At 39.6% G+C, this 20,833-nt stretch overlaps 1 protein-coding gene across 1 annotated transcript in view; it reads right to left on the bottom strand.

Moving 5' to 3' along the window:
- The window catches only part of LOC133657127 (semaphorin-4G-like), a 64,837-nt gene extending 54,379 nt beyond the window's left edge, over positions 1-10,458 (bottom strand). Inside the window, exon 1 of the mRNA XM_062058075.1 lies at positions 10,165-10,458. The gene's annotated coding sequence lies outside the window, so the exon portion shown is untranslated. The remainder of the gene's footprint in view (positions 1-10,164) is intronic.
- Between the last annotated feature and the right edge of the window lie 10,375 nt (positions 10,459-20,833).

Genomic DNA, 20,833 nt, shown 5'->3' with positions numbered 1-20,833 from the left:
TATTATGTTAGATCCACTATGGACTGGACTCTCACACTATTATGTTAGATCCACTATGGACTGGACTCTCACAATATTATGTTAGATCCACTATAGACGGGACTCTCACAATATTATGTTAGATCCACTATGGACTGGACTCTCACACTATTATGTTAGATCCACTATGGACTGGACTCTCACACTATTATGTTAGATCCACTATGGACTGGACTCTCACAATATTATGTTAGATCCACTATAGACTGAACCCTCACAATATTATGTTAGATCCATTATGGACTGGACTCTCACTATTATGTTAGATCCACTATGGACTGGACTCTCACATTATGTTAGATCCACTATGGCAGGGGTCGGCAACCTTTACCACTCAAAGAGCCATTTTGGCAAGTTTCACACATTAAAGAAAGTAATGGGAGCCACAAAAATGTTTTTAAAATTTAAAATGAAAAACACCGCATACAAAGCTTACATGCTTTGTGCTATGTTAACCAGGGGTCTCAGACACACGCACCGGCACGCACTTTAATGTGGGAATTTGATGTTAGTGCAGCCCGCGAGTTTTGGATGAATGTCGCTTGCGTCACACTTGCCAACCCTCTCATTTTTCCCGGGAGACTCCCGATTATCAGAGTGTGATGACACTACATTTTGCGCCCTCTACAGTCTGCCCAATCAGTGTACCTGCTCGGCCACAAGTGGAATGCAGCTTTAGCTTGCTCATGTAAGAGACAGCAAGGCTACTAACTCAGCAGCCACACATCTTACACTGACGGTACCAATACCCAGAATCCCATGCAGCCCTAACTCTTCCGCTCAACCAACCACGAAGAGGGGGGGGGGGGGTTGATGTGTGGGGGGATTTGGTGGTAGCGGGGTGTCTAATGTAGACCGGAAGAGTTAGGACTGCATGGGATTCTGGGTAATGGTTGTGTTGTGTTTATGTTGTGTTACAGTGGGATGTTCTCCAGAAATGTGTTTTTCATTCTTTTTTGGTGTGGGTTCACAGTGTGGCGCATATTTGTAACGTAACAATGTTGAAGTTGTTTGATACGGCTACCGTCAGTGTAAGCTGTGTGGCTGATGAGTAAGTATGCTTTGCTGGCTCCTGTGTGAGCAAGTAATAACAACTTGCAACATGTGGCTGGCCTGGCACGCTGTAAGTAAATGCTATAGAGGACAATTACTGCAGTGCAATTAGGGCACGCCCTTTATATAGTAATTAGAGTGTTAATAGGAATATTTTTTCCTGGGAGTAGTCTATGAGAGGCACTGACATCCATAAGTCTCCTGGGAAAATCGAGGGGGTCGGCATGCATGTAGCTGAGCCGCATCAGAGTGGTCAAGGAGCCGCATGCGGCTCCGGAGCCGCGGGTTGCCGACCCCTGCACTATGGACTGGACTCTCACACTATTATGTTAGATCCACTATGGACTGGACTCTCACAATATTATGTTGGATCCACTATGGACTGGACTCTCACAATATTATGTTAGATCCACTATGGACTGGACTCACATAATATTATGCTAGATCCACTGGACGTCCAATGCACTGGTCGCCCAGGGGGGAGGTCCCCACATCTGCGGTCCCCTCCAAGGTTTCTCATTGTCCCATTGGGTTGAGTTTTTCCGTGCCCTGATGTGGGATCTGAGCCGAGGATGTCGTTGTGGCTTGTGCAGCCCTTTGAGACACTTGTGATTTAGGGCTATATAAGTATACATTGATTGATTGATTGATTGATTGATCAGCCTCCCTCTTGATCTCTTGACATTAATCCATAAGTACCGTATTTTCCGGACCTTAGGGCGCACCGGATTATAAGGCGCACTGCCGATGAGCGGGTCTATTCAGGTCTATTTTCATACAAAAGGCACACCGGATTATAAGGCGCATTAAAGGGGTCATATTATGATTTTTTTCTAAATGTAAAACATTTCCTTGTAGTCTACATCAGTGGTCCCCAACCATCGGTCGAAGGACTGGTATTGGTCCGTGAAGCATTTGCTACCTGGCCGTAGAATAACAGTAAATATTTGATAAAAGGACTGCATTTTCTCCGACTTAACTTTGGCCTGTCCCACTAGACCAGCGGTGCCAAACTTGTTTTCATTGGAGGGCCACACCGCAGTCATACCTGGGCAAAATACGGCCCGCGGGCCACATGCAGCCCGTTATTATTTTCTATCTGGCCTGCCGGACTTTCTACATAATTTTTTTAGATCTTTAACATCAAAACTGTAACCGCCATTATGATGTGCAGTGCTGTTTTCAAATGAACATAAGTCTTGAACAATGGACAGTATTTCAATGGTCGAAATCTGCACTTTAGGGTGTTATAGGAGTTATTGCGGTAATTTACGTCACAGCAGCTAAGACTAGGAACAAAGCAGAGTGGGTGGGGTGTGTTTTCAGAGCAACCAGCCCAAAACGCGTGGGTCGGAAACAGATGCGGAAACAAATTTTTACGTAATAATATATCATGCTGTAGGTGTTTATTACACTTTGTATTCGTATTTTCCTGTTTTTTACATTTTTGTTGCGTTTTGCTTGATTGTAAAAGATACACAACTATCGAGGAGCTGGTCTGAGAAGTAAAAGAGGAGCAACATTCATGTGCTGTTAATTTTCAGTGTTTTATTGTTCATAGTTAATATTGTAAATCCCTCTTTCTTTATTTTAATGTACATTTTGGGTGTCAGATTCAGTAAAAAACTGTAAAATTCCACTCCGTTTTTTTGAGGTGGTCTGTCAAAACGTTTTTAGAACTCTATCGGACATTGTGACTTTTGGTATTAGTGTTCCTGAAAAAAAGGGACCCAAACACACATACTGTACAGCAGATTTTTACAGCGAAATGTGTACATATAATTTATACACACATACACCTTGGCCCTCCAGACTAGGGCTGCAACTAACGATTAATTTGATAATCGATTAATCTGCCGATTATTACTTCGATTAATAATCGGATAAAGGAGACACACTACATTTCTGTCCTTTCCAGTATTTTATTGGAAAAAAAACAGCATACTGGCACCATACTTATTTTGATTATTGTTTCTCAGCTGTTTGTACATGTTGCAGTTTATAAATAAAGGTTTATTTTATTTAAAAAAAAAAAAAGCCTCTGCGCATGCGCATAGCATAGATCCAACGAATTGATGACTAAATTAATCTGCAACTATTTTTATAATCGATTTTAATCGATTTAATCGATTAGTTGTTGCAGCCCTACTCCAGACACATTATTTTCTCTCAATGTGGCCCTCGAGTCAAAATATTTGCCCAGCTCTGCAATACACATTAACGTATTTCCCCATTAGGAAATGACATACCAGAATCTAAACCAGTATAAACACATTACTGTCTGAGCAACTAAGATATTCAATTGTTTACATTGAACCGACAAGCGGTGCTCTCTTAGAACAGAGGGATCGATCTATACTCAAGAGGAATATGACACAGTTTGGTTTTATCTGTAGTAGACGAAGCGGTCTAAAACAGAGAGTGAACTCGAGTGATGTCACATAAACTGGACGTCGAGCAAAGTAAACACTCAATTAGATTTTATCGATTAAAACAAACAAGAAAAACATTCTAAAACTTCTACAATTTAAAATGGAAAACAAACATCTAAACACTCCAATAAAAATATGCCTCTTAAGAATCCAGAACAATATCTGTTTCTTCTGATTTTTGATATTTGATTACGATTACAACTAAGGAGCTACGATTTGATTAAAAATCGATTATTGATGCATCTTTCATTTACGTATATTGATACAGTTTTACATTTCTTTTCGTTTTGCCAATTAAGCGTTTATCACTTGCAACTTTTAAAAACAATGCATTTGCAATAATAAACAGTTAAATTAATTCCTATTACATTTATGAAATTAATGTAAAAGTGTGCAAAACTGGAACATAAGTGTCCTATGATAAAGGAGCTGGTCAGATCTCTCAGTGAGATGGCTCGTTGCAGTCAGTCAAATTTTAGAACTGTCTGCATTACTTTATTTACAATAAAATCGATTATCGGCTACTGACGTTTACTAATCGATTTTATAATCGTCCATGTCTGATTTGAAGTACATCTTCTTCTTTTTTTACACTTAGTATTATTTTCAAGGGCAGGGGTGGGTATTTCAGTTCCTGTTGTACCTGATGTTTGCTGTATTATTGGCACAGATTATAAATATTAAATCTTTAGCTATGCTAATGTTAAATAGCAGACAGCATCAAAACATGATCTTAGATTGCCCATCTAACATGATATAACTACAAAGAAGGTCTCGGATTGGTGGATTGGATGTGGGTCCGAAACAAAGACTGTTGGGAGAATGGAAAGAAAACGTTCAAATGTCTCGACGTTCATTTAATATGTTTTGTGGATTGATGGAAGGAGTTTTAAGTATGAAGGAAAAGACGTTTGTTCGTGCCCCGATACCGCTTCAAATGAGGGTTGCTATTGTCCTGGACATGCTCGCCAGCTGTGCAGAATACACACGTATTTCTAATCAGTTTGCAGTGTGCAAATGTAGCGTGAAGAAGTTTGTCTATGCTTTCTTCTTTGCCTTTAAAGGGGAACTGCACTTTTTTGGGAATGTTGCCTATCGTTCACAATCATTATAAAAGACAAGACGACAGATGTATTTTTATTTTTAATGCATTCTAACTCGTAAATTAACGTAAATATAAGTCCGTGTACAGCAGGGCCAATGGGAGGTCCTCTATTCCGCCCATAAAACCTAGGGGTGTAACGGTACGTGTATTTGTATTGAACCGTTTCGGTACGGGGGTTCCGGTTCAGTTCGAAGGTGTACCGAACGAGTTTCCACACGGACATATTAAGTAGCGTAACGCACGTTGTGTATAAACCGAGGCACAACACACGGCATGCTAGTAGCTAACGGGCTACGATAGACTGACCATACGTCTTCTTTTCACAGGACATGTCCTCTTTTGCGCAGCTGTCATGGAGGAGTTTCTTAAATGCCTCAAATGTCCGGCGTTTTGAGTTAGGGTTGTGTGTATTTTCAATGTACGTTCAGGGTTAAGAAGGGGTTAAAAACAAAACATATTGTGCGCGCAGCAGTATTCGTGAGAGAGGGGCAGAGACAGAGAGAGCGAGAGAGTTATGATAAACGCGCATGCGTCACCAGGCTCTGCTTTTTATCCATAGATTTATCAGATTTATTTTTTTATTATCTATAGCAGGGGTGTCAAGAGTGTGCCCCGGAGGCCATTTGCGGCCCACAGCTAATGTTTTAAAGGCCCACGGCACATTCTAAAAATACTATTAAAATAAACAAAAACATAACAAAAGTGAAATAAAAAAGCTTAAAGGTTACCGGTAAATGTAATTTAGAAAAAGTTGCAATCTTGACTAATAAAACAAAGTTGTTGTTTTTTTTTCTTTCAAACTGTCATTGCTCAAAACATAATATTGAATCAAAATCAATGTTATTATGAATTATTGACCTATCCAAGGTTCCGATTACTTCACATCAAATATTCCATTAAGAAAAATATTTTTGGTGGAAGATTTTGCAAATTTGGTAAATAAATAACCCAAAAATGTATAATTTGTTGTTTTCTTACTGAACCGAACCATGACCTCTAAACCGAGGTACGTACCGAACTGACATTTTTGTGTACCGTTACACCCCTAATAAAACCCAATAAAAAAAAACATTCAAAAAGCGTCAACAATATTCTATTTTACATTTTGTGACTTGAATATTAACCAAGTATTAGTGATATTGTTATTATAAGCGCTGAATTAAGTCGGCATTCTCCATTTCCTAAGCTACCTTTTTGAATACATCTCTGTTTCTTTTCTTCTCCAATCAATGCACTTCAAAATGTTCCGCTTTTTTAATTTGTGAAGCAAATAATCAGTCTTCTCTTTATTCCAGTTATTGCCTATGTTTTTACTGAACGGGACCTGCTTCCGGGTTATATCCCATGTGTTGAGATTGGCGCATGCACGACACGAAAGGTCCTCTGCGGCGGCACATACCCGCTAGAGAGATCTAGTTTTCAATCGCATTCTCGAGGTGTGTTAATCCGACTTTTCAAAAGTCAAACACGATGAGGTTAGGTGTTTCCATGTTATAGGATGCTTCTTTTCAGACCAATTTAGTGCATAGAAACAGTCAGTGAAGTAGTGAATATAAAAGTGCATAGGTTCATTTTTTTTCCCAACAGTATATCGTATAAGTATCAAGAATCATGGAAATTCATACAATAGGTATTAGTATTACCAACTGCAAGTCTGGTATCGTGACAACCCTAGAATAAAGAGTGCTAGTGTGTCTACTACTACTACAAATCAGCCTGGATAAAAGAAGAGAGAGCCGAGATAGTACTATCAACACAATAAAACAGCCGTACCAAAAGGAACTCGGCACTCTTTGCTTTTAGGTTTGGATACATTATACTGGGATTCTATGAGAGTCAAACAGTACAAAAGATGACAGTCGAAGGCATTGAGCGGTGGGACACAGAGCGCTTTTAATAAGCCTTCTTGTTTTACAAAGCCAAAGCTGCCGTAGTTTTTGTTGTATTGGTTCTATTGTCGCTGTACACTTAGTAACACTGGGCTCTTTAACTTGACCTTTCACACTAATCCAATTCCTTTACTGACCAATATTGTTTGACTGAGGTGATATTTGCTGTTGAAGGTGGTTTACAAAAGGGCAGTGAACTTTAACCACCTCGTTGGGTAACATGTAAATACAGTACGAGTACTATCATTTCAGATTTGTATCAAAAGCTTTCAGAAAAGACAATAATACTTAGTTTTCAGTATGATAGAAGTGTATTGTATCATATTGGCTAGCTTGTTTAGTCAAATGTTCAGAGCTCAGAATATACAAATTAGCTTTATTATGGCAGAGTTTGCAATGTTAGAATTCATTATATAGGTTTAAAGCAGTACATTTACTTTAACCATGCACATATACCTAAAATTACAAGAAAACTTAAAGATGTATTATTATCCAGTATGTTACACATTACAGTGACTTGGGAGAGAGCCATCAAAGTCGCTTCTCTTTATTTTTCAGAAGCTTTTTGTGAAGTTAAGCTCATAAAAATAGCGGATTATAAAAATAACCACCATATCCAACCCTTCAGACAACCTTTTATTTTGTGAAAGCTGCCATGGTGTTCTACAGTAAATGGGGTGTTCCCACAATCTAGTAAACAACATACTACTATGCTAATTTTAAGATGAATGAATCAGTCATCAACTGTCTGGCTGCTAATAAAGATAATTTATCAAATATAATGACTAAAATATGATTAAACTGGAATCGAGTTTGACTTTGAGTTTATTTCGAATATGCATGAATACAACATGATACACCACAATTTCCAGTTTCTCTATTCAACATGTTCGAAAAGGAGTAGGAAGAAGCAGGGTTTATTTAATCCTACCCCTTTTCCTTTACATAGCAGTTGCTAAAACTTCTGTTCACTTCCTGTTCTCAATTTATTAATATAATCCATAAGTACTAACAATAAAATAAATAAATAAATAATAATTGGTGAAGTAAGTTATATTTCATATGGTGAGATGAGTAAGATTATCTTGAAAATGAATGGATGGATGAAATAAATTCAGAATGTTTATCATGGTTCTTTTTCTTTGTAGTTTGTAAACACTTTAATTTTGAAGAGTTTCTTGAAGTGGATCATATTAGTACATTGTTTGATTTATTTGCTTAATCCATTCCATAATTGAATTCTACATACTGATATACTGAAGGTCTTAAGTGTTGTACGTGCATACAAATGTTTTAAATTACATTTTTCTTAAGATTATATTTCTCCTCTTTTGTTGAGAAGAATTGTTGTACATTCTTGGGTAGCAGATTGTAGTTTGCTTTGAGTATAATTTTAGCTGTTTGCAAATTCACTATGTCGTGGAATTTCAGTATTTTCGATTCAATGAATAAAGGGTTTGTATGTTCTCTATATCCAACATTATGTATTATTCTAACTGATCTTTTTTGTAACACCGTTAGTGAATGAAGTGTACTTTTGTAGTTGTTTCCTCCTATTTCTGCACAATAACTCAGATATGGTAACACTAGCGAGCAGTAGAGAATATGGAGTGATTTTTGGTCTAGAACATGTTTTGCTTTATTCATTATTGACGTGTTTCTTGCTACTTTATGTTGTCTATTTTTTACATGAGATTTCCAGTTCAATTTATCATCAATCATTATACCTAGAAATTTGGTTTTATTTACTCTTTCAGTTTCTATTCCGTCTATTTGTATTTGTGTTGGACTTTCCCTTCTACTTTTACCAAATAGCATTATTTTAGTTTTACTGAGATTCAAAGACAATCTGTTTTTGTCAAACCATCTTTTTCATTTGTTCATTTCTTCTGTTATTATTTGTATTAGCTTCTGTGTGTTCTCTCCGGAACAAAACGCTGTTGTATTATCCGCAAATAATACTAACTTTAAACCTTTTGTAACTTTACAAATGTTTGTATAGATAGATAGATAGTACTTTATTGATTCCCTCAGGAAAATTAAAGAGCAGTGGTTCTTAACCTTGTTGGAGGTAACGAACCCCACCAGTTTCATATGCGCATTCACCGAACCCGAACCGTAATCATAAAATGTTGTTAATATATTATATAAATACTAATAGGGGACACATGATTCCATGTTTACATCTCATTGTGCAACATGTGAATGTTTTAGTGGGAACTAAATGCGATATCTGAAAGGGGTACACATTATTTCCAAAGCAGGACCCCCCACCCAGACATATAATACTAGTACACAGCTCATGAAAAACAATATGTTATAGTCATTGTAAGTGGGCCAAAACACTTACATTAGAAAATAATCTCATGGAAATGGCCGCTGTCATTTGATTATAATAATAAAACATTGAACTCGTTATTTAGTCAGGTTTGGGACAGGTGTGCTGCAGGTGTGACCACAGTGTATGTGCTCCACTGAATGCTGAAGGAGTTTTTGCATTTGCTCACACATATGGAAAATTAGAGGGAGGTATCCATAATACGCAGACAGGGAGAAGTTTTTGTTTACACGATGAGTCGGGCGTGTCTTGACCTCCGCGGCGGAGGCTCTGCCGAACCCCTGAGGCCGATTCACCGAACCCTTAGGGTTCGATTGAACCCAGGTTAAGAACCACTGGTATAGATTGAAAAATGTTGGTCCTAGTATTGATCCCTGAGGTACACCACAGGATATATTTAGCGTTGTAGACGTGTGTTCGCCTATCTTCACGTATTGTTTCCTGTTGAAAACATTAAAAGTGTTAAGGGTCATTTTACACTACCGTTCAAAAGTTTGGGGTCACATTGAAATGTCCTTGTTTTTCAATGAAGATAACTTTAAACTAGTCTTAACTTTAAAGAAATACACTCTATACATTGCTAATGTGGTAAATGACTATTCTAGCTGCAAATGTCTGGTTTTGGGTGCAATATCTACATAGGTGTATAAAGGCCCATTTCCAGCAACTATCACTCCAGTGTTCTAATGGTACAATGTGTTTGCTCATTGGCTCAGAAGGCTAATTGATGATTAGGAAACCCTTGTGCAATCATGTTCACACATCTGAAAACAGTTTAGCTCGTTACAGAAGCTACAAAATAGACCTTCCTTTGAGCAGATTGAGTTTCTGGAGCATCACATTTGTGGGGTCAATTAAACGCTCAAAATGGCCAGAAAAAGAGAACTTTCATCTGAAACTCGACAGTCTATTCTTGTTCTTAGAAATGAAGTCTATTCCACAAAATTGTTTGGGTGACCCCAAGCTTTTGAACGGTAGTGTATATGTAGTCTTATATCCGTGTCAGTATAATAAATAGCTTCAACTGGTTAAATCACAGGCACAAACACATTTATATTTTTAAATTGATGGTCCAACGCTTAAAAAAGGGTTTTATCAAGCTTCTTAATCATAAAAATTACATTCCAGTGACAGTTTAGCCAACATTCTGGGGTTCCTATAATGTGTTAATGAACATGAGTGTCAAAGCACACCTGTAGGCTTTATAGTGGTAGCAGCTGATATGAATTATGATTGACTAATTCACTTTAAAGTATTTTTGAAATGTTGCTATTTCAAAATGTGTGGTGTCATTTTTCTAAGTCTTACCTGAATCGTCGAAAAAGCAGGAAATGTGCTTCCTTAATCCAAACATGGACTTTGGTCGCAAACCGTCCACGCCACTAAACACACACTCAAACACGAACACTCTATATTCTGCCCTGCCGCCACGGTTACATTCCACCTTTCAACCTCCTTTCTCCGCTTCTTTTCACTTTGTTCAGCCCCGATAAAAGATGCCTGTGTTAATCCGAGGGAAAGGTGCCGTTGGCGGGTCGCCGGTCGCCAGCAGAGTGGCGAGCTGGTGGAAAATGCACGTGAGTGAACTGTCTCGTTTAAGACCATCGTCGGTGCAACGGCGACATCTGTAGGACACAGATAGAACAACAGGGGTATTTAAATATACAGTCGTGGTCAAAAGTTGACATACACTTGTAAAGAACATAATGTCATGGCTGTCTTGACTTTCCAATAATTTCTACAACTCTTATTTTTTTGTGATAGAGTGATTAGAGTACATGCTTGTTGGTCACAAAAAAAAACATTCATGAAGTTTGGTTCTTTTATGAATTCATTATGGGTCTACTAATAATGTGACAAAAATCTGCTGGGTCAAAAGTATACATACAGCAATGTTAATATTTGCTTACATGTCCCTTGGCAAGTTTCACTGCAATAAGGCGCTTTTGGTAGCCATCCACAAGCTTCTGCTTGAATTTTTGACCACTCCTCTTGACAAAATTGGTGCAGTTCAGCTAAATTTGTTGGTTTTCTGACATGGACTTGTTTCTTCGGCATTGTCCACACGTTTAAGTCAGGACTTTGGGAAGGCCATTCTAAAACCTTAATTGTAGCCTGATTTGGCCATTCCTTTACCACTTTTGATGTGTGTGTTGGGGTCATTGTCCTGTTGGAACACCCAACTGTGCCCAAGACCCAACCTCCGGGCTGATGATTTTAGGTTGTCCTGAAGAATTTGGAGGTAATCCTCCTTTTTTATTAAAGCACCAGTTCCATTGGCAGCAAAGCAGGCCCAGAGCATAATACTACCACCACCATGCTTGACGGTAGGCATGGTGTTACTGGGATTAAAGGCCCCACTTTTCTCTTCCAAACATATTGCTGGGTATTGTGGCCAAACAGCTCAATTTTTGTTTTATCTGACACCACATGCACAAAGATAAGACCTTCTGGAGGAAAGTTCTGTGGTCAAATGAAACACAAATTAAGCAAAAAAAATAAGAGTTGTAGAAATTATTGGAAACTCAAGACAGCCATGACATTAAGTTATTTACAAGTGTATGTAAACTTTTGACCACAACTGTATGTATGTGTATATATATATATATATATATATATATATATATATATATATATATATATATATATATATATATATATATATATATATATATATATATATATATATATATATATATATATACTGTATATGTCTTAATTAGATTATCCAAAAAATAGTGCTCGATACCGTGGTAGAGCGTAATATGTATGTGTGGGAAAAAATCACAAGACTATTTCATCTCTACAGGCCTGTTTCATGAGGGGTTTCCTCAATCCTCAGGGGATTTTAATGGAAGCATTCACATACCATGGTTTATATAGGGCACAGAGCGGGTGGGTACAGGCAGGCGTAGGGGCGTGGTGTTTGACTCATGTGTTACCTAGGAGGTGTTTCCTTCTGTGACGGCATGCTGATACAATTTCGCTGCGCTTGTTGAGGGATGACAAGTCTGGACGGTATATGATAAACAGTTTCTCTTTTAAGCATAGGTTGCATCTTTTGTTACCACTGTTGTAAGGTTTGCTGGATGCAAGAATTTGCCATGTTATTGAGTATTCAACATTATTGTCTTTGAGATTCCAAATGTGTTTGCTGAGTTCTGTAGTGTTCCGGAGTCTTTTGCATCTGAAAGAAGCCTTGTGATTGTTCCATCTGGTTTTGAATTCTCCCTCAGTTAATCCTACGTATGTGTCGGATGTGTTAATGTCCTTGCGTATTACCTTTGCTTGGTAAACAACTGATGATTGTAAGCACCCCCCGTTGAGAGGGCAATCAGGTTTCTTGCGGCAGTTACAGCCTTTGTCGGTTTTGGAGTCGTTCTGCCTGGTGGTGGGCGGCTCCTTTTCAATTGCTTTATTGTGGTTTGAAATGATTTGTCGCATGTTGTTCATGCAGCTGTAGCTCAATTTAATGTTGTTCTTGTTGAATACTTTTCTTAGGGTGTTGCCTTTGGGGAAGTGTTTGTCGATCAGGGTGAGGAATTTGTGGCCAATATTAGTTGAGACGTTTTTGCTGTATGGGGGGTTGTACCAGATAATGTTGTTTCGTTTTCTGCTCCTTTTTGGTTGGTTTCCTGGCGTGGGTTCGTAGGTGAGGGTGAAGTTGTATCCGCATTCATCAAGTGCTTTTTGGTACGGGGGGGTTGCTTTGTCGAATTCAGCTTTGCTAGATGACAGCATCGATAGTCTTTTATTAATTCCGGTAGGTATTCTTTTCGTGGTGGTGGGTGGGTGGTTGCTGTCATGGTGCACGTATTGGAGTGTTGTGTTGGGTTTCGTGAATGGTTGGTAGCTGTTATTCCTCAGGTTGAAAGTGACGTCGAGGAAGTTGACGGTTTGCTTGTTGGCTTCAATCGTGATCCGTAGACCGTTCTCTTTGAAGATTTGGCATATACGCTTCTTGGTATTCTCGCTGCTCCTTGGCGAGGCGCGACACACTGCCAGTCCGTCATCACGGTAAATACCAAGGTTCAGGTTGAGGCTAGCGAGCTGGGAGAGGAGGAAACTCCCAACAAGTTCGCACGTTTCTGCTCCGTCAAAACTCCCCATAGTGACGTCGAATGTTGAATTGTTATTTTTTTGCCATGGTGTACCGTTGCGGATGAGTATGGAGTTCTTTGCGTGGATGATGATGTTTCTTTCGTTGCCTGTGATTGGGTCGTAGTCCGAGGCAAAGTCTAGTGCTTTGGTCAGTAGGTCTTGCGTGATGGAAGGGTAAAATTCTTCGACATCGAAGGAGATGAAGTTGTGCTGTTGTTTGTCTTGGATGTTGCTAAACCATTTAAATACTGCTGCTGTATTTCTCCATTGGTTGAGTGGTGTTTTGTCTGTAAGTTTTGTGTTGATTCTGTCCAGGATTGTTTTGCTGATTTTTCCTATTTCGGATTTAGTTGGGTTTATTAGTCGGCATGATGGGTTATTTGCGAAGTTGGGTTTGTGGTCCTTCAATGTGATGAAGGCTTCCTTGTTGGCTGCAGCTGTTTATCATATACCGTCCAGAGTTGTCATCCCTCAACAAGCGCAGCAAAATTGTATCAGCATGCCGTCACAGAAGGAAACACCTCCTAGGTAACACATGAGTCAAACACCACGCCCCCTCGCCTGCCTGTACCCACCCGCTCTGTGCCCTATATAAACCATGGTATGTGAATGCTTCCATTAAAATCTCCTGAGGATTGAGGAAACCCCTCATGAAACAGGCCTGTAGAGATGAAATAGTCTTGTGATTTTTTCCCACACATACATATATACATATATATATACATATATACATATATATATATATATATATACATATACATATACATATATATATATATATATATATATATATATATATATATATATATATATATATATATATATATATATATATATATATATATATATATATATTTGCAGCTTTACAGTGCTATGCTAGATAAAATCTATCTCTCCATCTATCAGATAGAATGGTAAATACAAAACTCAAAACTAGTGAAGTTAATAATAATAATAATAATAATGGATTAGATTTATATAGTGCTTTTCTAGACACTCAAAGAACCCATCATTCATTCACACCTGCTGGTGGTAAGCTACATTTGTAGCCACATCTGCCCTGGGGTAGACTGATGGAAGCGTGGCTGCCAGTTTGCGCCTACGGCCCCTCCAACCACCACCTATCATTTATTCACCAGTGTGAGCGGCACTGGGGGCGAGGTTTAAGTGTCCTGCCCAAGGACACAAATGCAGCAATTAGGAAGTCAAGAGGCGGGGAGCGAACCTGCAACCCTCAGGTTTCTGGCACGGCCGCTCTACCCACTACGCCATGCCGATTTCAACATTGTGTAAATGGTAAATAAAAACAGAATACAATGATTTGCAAATCCTTTTCAACTTATATTCAATTGAATAGACTGCAAAGACAAGATATTTAATGTTTGAACTGAGAAACTTGTTTTTTTTTGCAAATAATCATTAACTTAGAATTTAATGGCAGCATCACATTGCAAAAAAGTTGGTACAGGGGCATTTTTTACCACTGTGTTACATGGCCTTTCCTTTTAACAACACTCAGTAAACGTTTGGGAACTGAGGAGACCAATTTCTGAAGCTTTTCAGGGGGAATTCTTTCCCATTCTTGCTTGATGTACAGCTTAAGTTGTTCAACAGTCCGGAGTCTCCGTTGTGGTATTTTAGGCTTCATAATGCGCCACACATTTTCAATGGGAGACAGGTCTGGACTACAGGCAGGCCAGTCTAGTACCCGCACTCTTTTACTACGAAGCCACGTTGATGTAACACGTGGCTTGGCATTGTCTTGCTGAAATAAGCAGGGGCGTCCATGGTAACATTGCTTGGATGGCAACATATGTTGTTCCAAAACCTGTATGTACCTTTCAGCATTAATGGTGCCTTCACAGATGTGTAAGTTACCCATGTCTAGGGCACTAATACACCCCCATACCATCACACATGCTGGCTTTTCAACTTTGCGCCTATAACAATCCAGATGGTTCTTTTCGTCCATGTATATATATATATATATATATATATATATATACATATATATATATATATATATATATATATATATATATATATATATACACGGTGGCACAGGGGTTAGTGCATGTGCAGTCCTGAGTTCAATCCCGGGCTCGGGATCTTTCTGTGTGGAGTTTGCATGTTCTCCCCGTGAGTGCGTGGGTTCCCTCCGGGTACTCCGGCTTCCTCCCAGCTCCAAAGACATGCACCTGGGGATAGGTTGATTGGCAACACTAAATTGGCCCTAGTGTGTGAATGTGAGTGTGAATGTTGTCTGTCTATCTGTGTTGGCCCTGTGATGAGGTGGTGACTTGTCCAGCCAGGGTGTACCCCGCCTTCCGCCCGAATGCAGCTGAGATGGGTTCCAGCACCCCTGCGACCCCAAAAGGGACAAGCGGTAGAAAATGGATAGATGGATATATTTATTTTTAATATATGTTTATATATATGTTTTTATATATATATATATATATATATATATATATATATATATATATATATATATATATATATATATACTGTGAAAATCTGCTGTACAGTATGTGTGCTTGGGTCCTATTTTTAGGAACACTACTACAAAACTTCACAATAATGTCTGATTGAAAGGTAAAAACGTTATGGACAGACCGCCTAAAAAAACGGAATGGAATTTTTTGAATTTTTTATACTGAATGAGACACCCAGAATGTACATGAAAATAAAGAATGTGGGATTTACAATATTAACTATGAACGATAAAACACTGAATATTGACAACATATAAACGTCACACCGCCTCTCGATCGACATGGTTTACAATCAAGCGAAACGCAACAAAAATGCATTAAACAAAACGAAATATGAACGCGAAGGGTATAAAAAAAAACAACCACCTACAATCTGATACATCACTAAGCTTTAGAATTTTGCTGTAAAAATCTCCTTCCATGTCTGTCCCCAACACCCGCATTTCAAGCTGGCCGCTCTGGAAACACTCTGTGGAAACGCTCCCCACCCACACTGCTTGGTGCCTCGTCTGAGCTGCTGTGACTTAGATTACCATAGTAACTAATTACATTACCATAGTAACTAGTATATCATGCAAAAATGCAGATTCCAACCATTGAAATACTTTGTATAGTTCAAGACTTAGGGTCATTTGAAAACATCACTGCACATCATAATGGCAGCTACACTTTCCATCTTAAAGATCTAAAAAAAACTTATTTGGGAATGTCGGGTGGGCCAGATTGAAAAGCTTAACGGGCCGCATACAGACCCCGGGCCTTAAGTTGCCCAGGTATGAATTATAGTATTAGTATTATTATTATTATTACACATAGTTTTCCCTAAGGATGATCATGCTTTTTTAGATGGTATATGTAGAGGTTGCCCTCTAGTGGGTTCCTCGGACCACCACACACTGCCACAAGAGCCCGGATTGCAGGGTACAACACTGTTTTATTTTCATAAATCGTGCCAGCCTTTTGCTTTCCAGCAAAATGTATTTTTCTCAGTCCGTGTCTCTCTCTCTCTCCCTCTAGCTCCCACTCCAACTCCAACCGCGTGTCTCGCTCCGGCTGCTGCTAATAAAGGCGACAGGTTTACTAGATAACAAGGCCCACCTGGGCCATCTACTCACCTGTCGCTGTCTTGGAGGCCGGTCCTGGCACACCCCGTTCCCGCAGGCCACGCCCCCCTCCACATACCTCTACCGCCAGACTCAGGCCGGGAAGCCGTCCGGCCGTGCCTACTCCCCATCCCCGTGAGGGAGCAGGAGAGGAAGTCAGCCACGGCCATCTGCGCCCCCGATCTGTGGATCACTCTGAAATTGTAGGGTTGTAAAGCTAGATACCAACGGGTGATCCGCGCGTTGGCATCCTTCATGCGGTGGAGCCACTGGAGGGGTTTGTGGTCCGAACATAGGCTGAATGAGCGCCCCAGGAGGTAGTACCCGAGGGCACTGACCGCCCACCGGATGGCGAGGCACTCCCTCTCCACGGTGCTGTACCTCGCCTCCCGATCGGAAAGCTTCCGGCTGATGTACAGAATGGGGCGGTCGACGCCCCCCACCTGCTGGGACAAAACCTCTGCCCGACGCGTCAGCCTGCAGACAGAACGGGAGACAAAAATCAGGCATGTGCAGGACCGGCTCCTCGCAGAGGGCCTTCTTGACCCTCTCAAACACCTGCTGGCACTGCTCCGTCCACTGGACCAGATCTGGAGCACCCTTTCGGGTGAGGTCAGTTAGTGGGCTGGTTATGTCCGCGATTAGATAACAAGGCCTACCTGGGCCATCTACTCACCTGTCGCTGTCTTCGAGGCCGGTCCTGGCACACCCCGTTCCGAGGCAGGCCCGCAGGCCACGCCCCCCTCCACAGTATATCTTAAGCGTCTGCAATGACTTGATTGAGATTTAATCAAGGCCTCCAATCCACAACTAAAATCATAGGAAAAATGTAATTGATCCAGACATATCATACATCATAACAAAGACATCCTTCAGCCTTCTTTACACGCTGCACGGAGTCAGGTGCCTGCAGGGTCCACATTCCACTTGTGGCTCCTCGGGTTTCTTTCCTGCTGATGTGAGGCACGTCTCCTTCCCGGGTAATTGGGGCTGTTTGGTTCCCACGAGCTTGATATTGTGCGGGGCGCAGGAATAACGATTAAAAGTCAGACTTTTGCTCGCGAGTGCAGCGACAGCATCTGAAATATCGATTCGCCTTCCACGTCGTTAATTTAATTTTGAACCTGAGCTTCATGTGCGGGCAGACTGTCCTGAGGAAGGAGAATATTTATGTTTATTTCACAAATTGCAAATCTTTCCTTCTCACGGTTCAATATTTGACCTTACCTAACCTACTTATTTATAGTGTTTGGTTCTATTGATGTGATGACGCTGTTTAACGGTGCATTGAATGCTTCAGCTTCTGTCCAGCAGAGGGCAGCAAACCTCTCATTCGGTACTAAGGACTGTTGGAGCAGCTTTACACGGGGCGTACTATCAGATATTGAGATTGGATATCAGCATAAAAAGGTAGCGGATGATATCGGCTTGCATTACTGGCCCTTTATTGAACAATATTGCAGTCTAACCTCGGATTTCCACTGGATGCGTAAAGGCTGCTGAACAGCGCCGCCACGGAACGTCTCCTCCATCCCCACTTCTGTTCAGATGCACATTTTTGCAAGTAGCGATGTAGGGCTGACTTTTACCAGATCTCGCCAATCCGCACGTGATCACGTGATAAGGGGATCTGTCCTCAAGCCAACCACAAACATTTTATTCTGTTCGGCTTTTCGAGATACGCCTTAATTCACGGGGCGCCCACCCAATCAGGAGCCCCCGATTTTGACGGCGGGATGCAATAACTGGTGTTCACGGCTGCTAATCACAGACTTCGTGTAGCGACTGTTTACTCTCGCTCTCTGGCTGCGTTGTTTTTCCCCACTGCGCTGAGCGGGGCACGGACCTAAGACCTCGAAATGCGCATGCGAGTAACGTCGAGGCCACATTGGAGTTTTGATAAAAATCACATTTGACTTGCAGTGTAAACATCCATCCATCCATTTTATACCGCTTGTCCCCTGGGGAAAAAAAGTCGGATAAAAAAAAAAACAACTTTTATTTTATTTTGTAGTAGTGGCGACTTCCTCCCGGTCAACTTCCTTTGTTTTCACTTGTATCGAAATGTGCATGCGAGTAAAGTCGAGGCCACATTGGAGTTTTGATAAAAATCACATTTTACTTGCAGTGTAAACATCCATTTTATACCGCTTGTCCCATAGAAAAAAGTCTGATAAAAAAAACAAAACGACTTGTGTAAAGGTAGTCACCATTGGCGTTGTTAGGCCTATTTTAGGGGGGCTCTAGCCCCCCTAAAATATTCTTAAGCCCCCCTAAATAATTTGGTGTTATATTTTCTTTTCTTTTTTTTTGTCTTTTATTTTTTTTACAAATACATGCCGACATATTCATTATAAAGTGGCCTGAATATGAGTTTAAATAATCATATAACCTGTCATTATTCACTCAGTTTCCCCTCACTTCATAGCGTAAGGTAGAGAGCCCCTTTAGTGCGTCGGTATCCAATCCATTCCACTTGTTCATATAGAAAATGCCCACATCACTCAAAATCCAGTCCACATTTTCTCTGCGACCTTGCTTGCGGTCCTGCAGGTGTGCAGCTTTGAAGCACACAGCGCTGCAGAACAAGAACGTGAACGGATGCAAAATGGACATAAGAAACTTTTTCAAGAAAGTAAGTATTCATCACTGCTTGTAGTAAAATGTATTAGCTCCACTTTACACCAGGTCTGTGTTTGACAAATAAAAACCTGTCTAGCACACTATAGACAACCTCTGTGCACGTCGTACATTTGTTGTTTTGCAGGCAAAAGTTACATTCCCGCTCTAAAACAATGCTGCTACTTAGTCAGCTAGTTAGCCTGAAATGCATCATGAATGTCCTGGTTATTTATAAAGTATAAAGCACTCTTTTTTACCATTTGCTATCTTTGGGGTTACTTCCTTCTGGAGCATCAGCTGTGTTTCTCACGTTACACATTGAGGAGAACAGGAGCTGAGCTCATTCACGTATGACTATCATCAGGAGATAATAATAATAATCACTCCACAACCCCTATTGATCTGTAGGAGTCAGGGCAGAGGAGCACAGAAAGTGAGAGGGGAGAAGCCTCTACTGGAAAGGTGAGTAGGAGAATAATGATACATATAAATAAATATTAAAAATGGCTTATCGATAAGCCACTTGTTTTATTTATTTCTGGGTGGATCATGTTGACTATTGGTCATCCTAATTGTCAATCATTCTGGTGATGTTACGTAAGGACATATATATATATATATATATATATATATATATATATATATATATATATATATATATATATATATATATATATATATATATATATATAATTTCTTTATATAATAGATTGTATTTATAATCTACTTTACATTTGATTCCAAATCTCAAAGTGCTACAGAATTACAACCATTGGCGTTGTTAGGCCTATTTTTGCATTGTAATAAATAAAAAAATACAAAATTGCTTATTGATAAGCCATTTGTTTTATTTGATATATATATATATATATATATATATATATATATATATATATATATATATATATATATATATAAGAAAAACCCAGACACCATCTTTGTAGTCATTTTTGTCCTGCGTGGACTTCCGTCTTCCTTTACAATGAGTGAAGCTGCACGAAACCTTGTGTCTGCAATTGTAAATAATTTAGTTTTTAAGTTTTGTGTCTCTTGTAGAATCTATATAAAGTAATATACATTAGCCTTTTGTTAAAATAATGAAAAAAACATCATTAAATATATTTGTTTTATTGTATTGTTACATTAATAGCTGTTGTATTATTATAGGATGGCTTGTTAAACATTTCATAGGATTTTCAGAGGGAGGAAAAACCAAGACATTCAATATAAAATGTAAAATGAATAAATACATAAAAAGAAAAAGAAAACAAATGGTTAAAAGCCATCGTCCCGGGGAGCATTTCATTTCGTCCCGTGCATTTTTTTTACCGTCCCCGGGACGTCGGGACTACATTAATCTCAAGCCCTGGAAGTTACATTTTATTGTTTGCATTATTTGTTTCAGCATTGCACTTTGAAGATGGTCCCTCAGCTCTTTGACAGTTTTGACTCTTTTTCAGATCAGCAGAATCTACTCTAAGTCTTTCTTATTTAGCCGTTTGTGAAGTTTTGTGCTCGTGCGCTACGTTCGCTCGCATCCTGTGCATCTCCTGGGGGCTAAGCCCCCCCTGTCCTTAAAAGCTAGTGACGTCCTGGAGGATCGCTGTATTATATTTATGCAACCCATAGGGGGCGTCATAGTAATAAAAAAATGAC

Source organism: Entelurus aequoreus, linkage group LG09 (assembly GCF_033978785.1).
Source record: "Entelurus aequoreus isolate RoL-2023_Sb linkage group LG09, RoL_Eaeq_v1.1, whole genome shotgun sequence".
Lineage (NCBI taxonomy): Eukaryota > Metazoa > Chordata > Actinopteri > Syngnathiformes > Syngnathidae > Entelurus > Entelurus aequoreus.
Note: the sequence above shows the minus strand (reverse complement) of the source record. Positions and strands in the feature narration are given on the sequence as shown.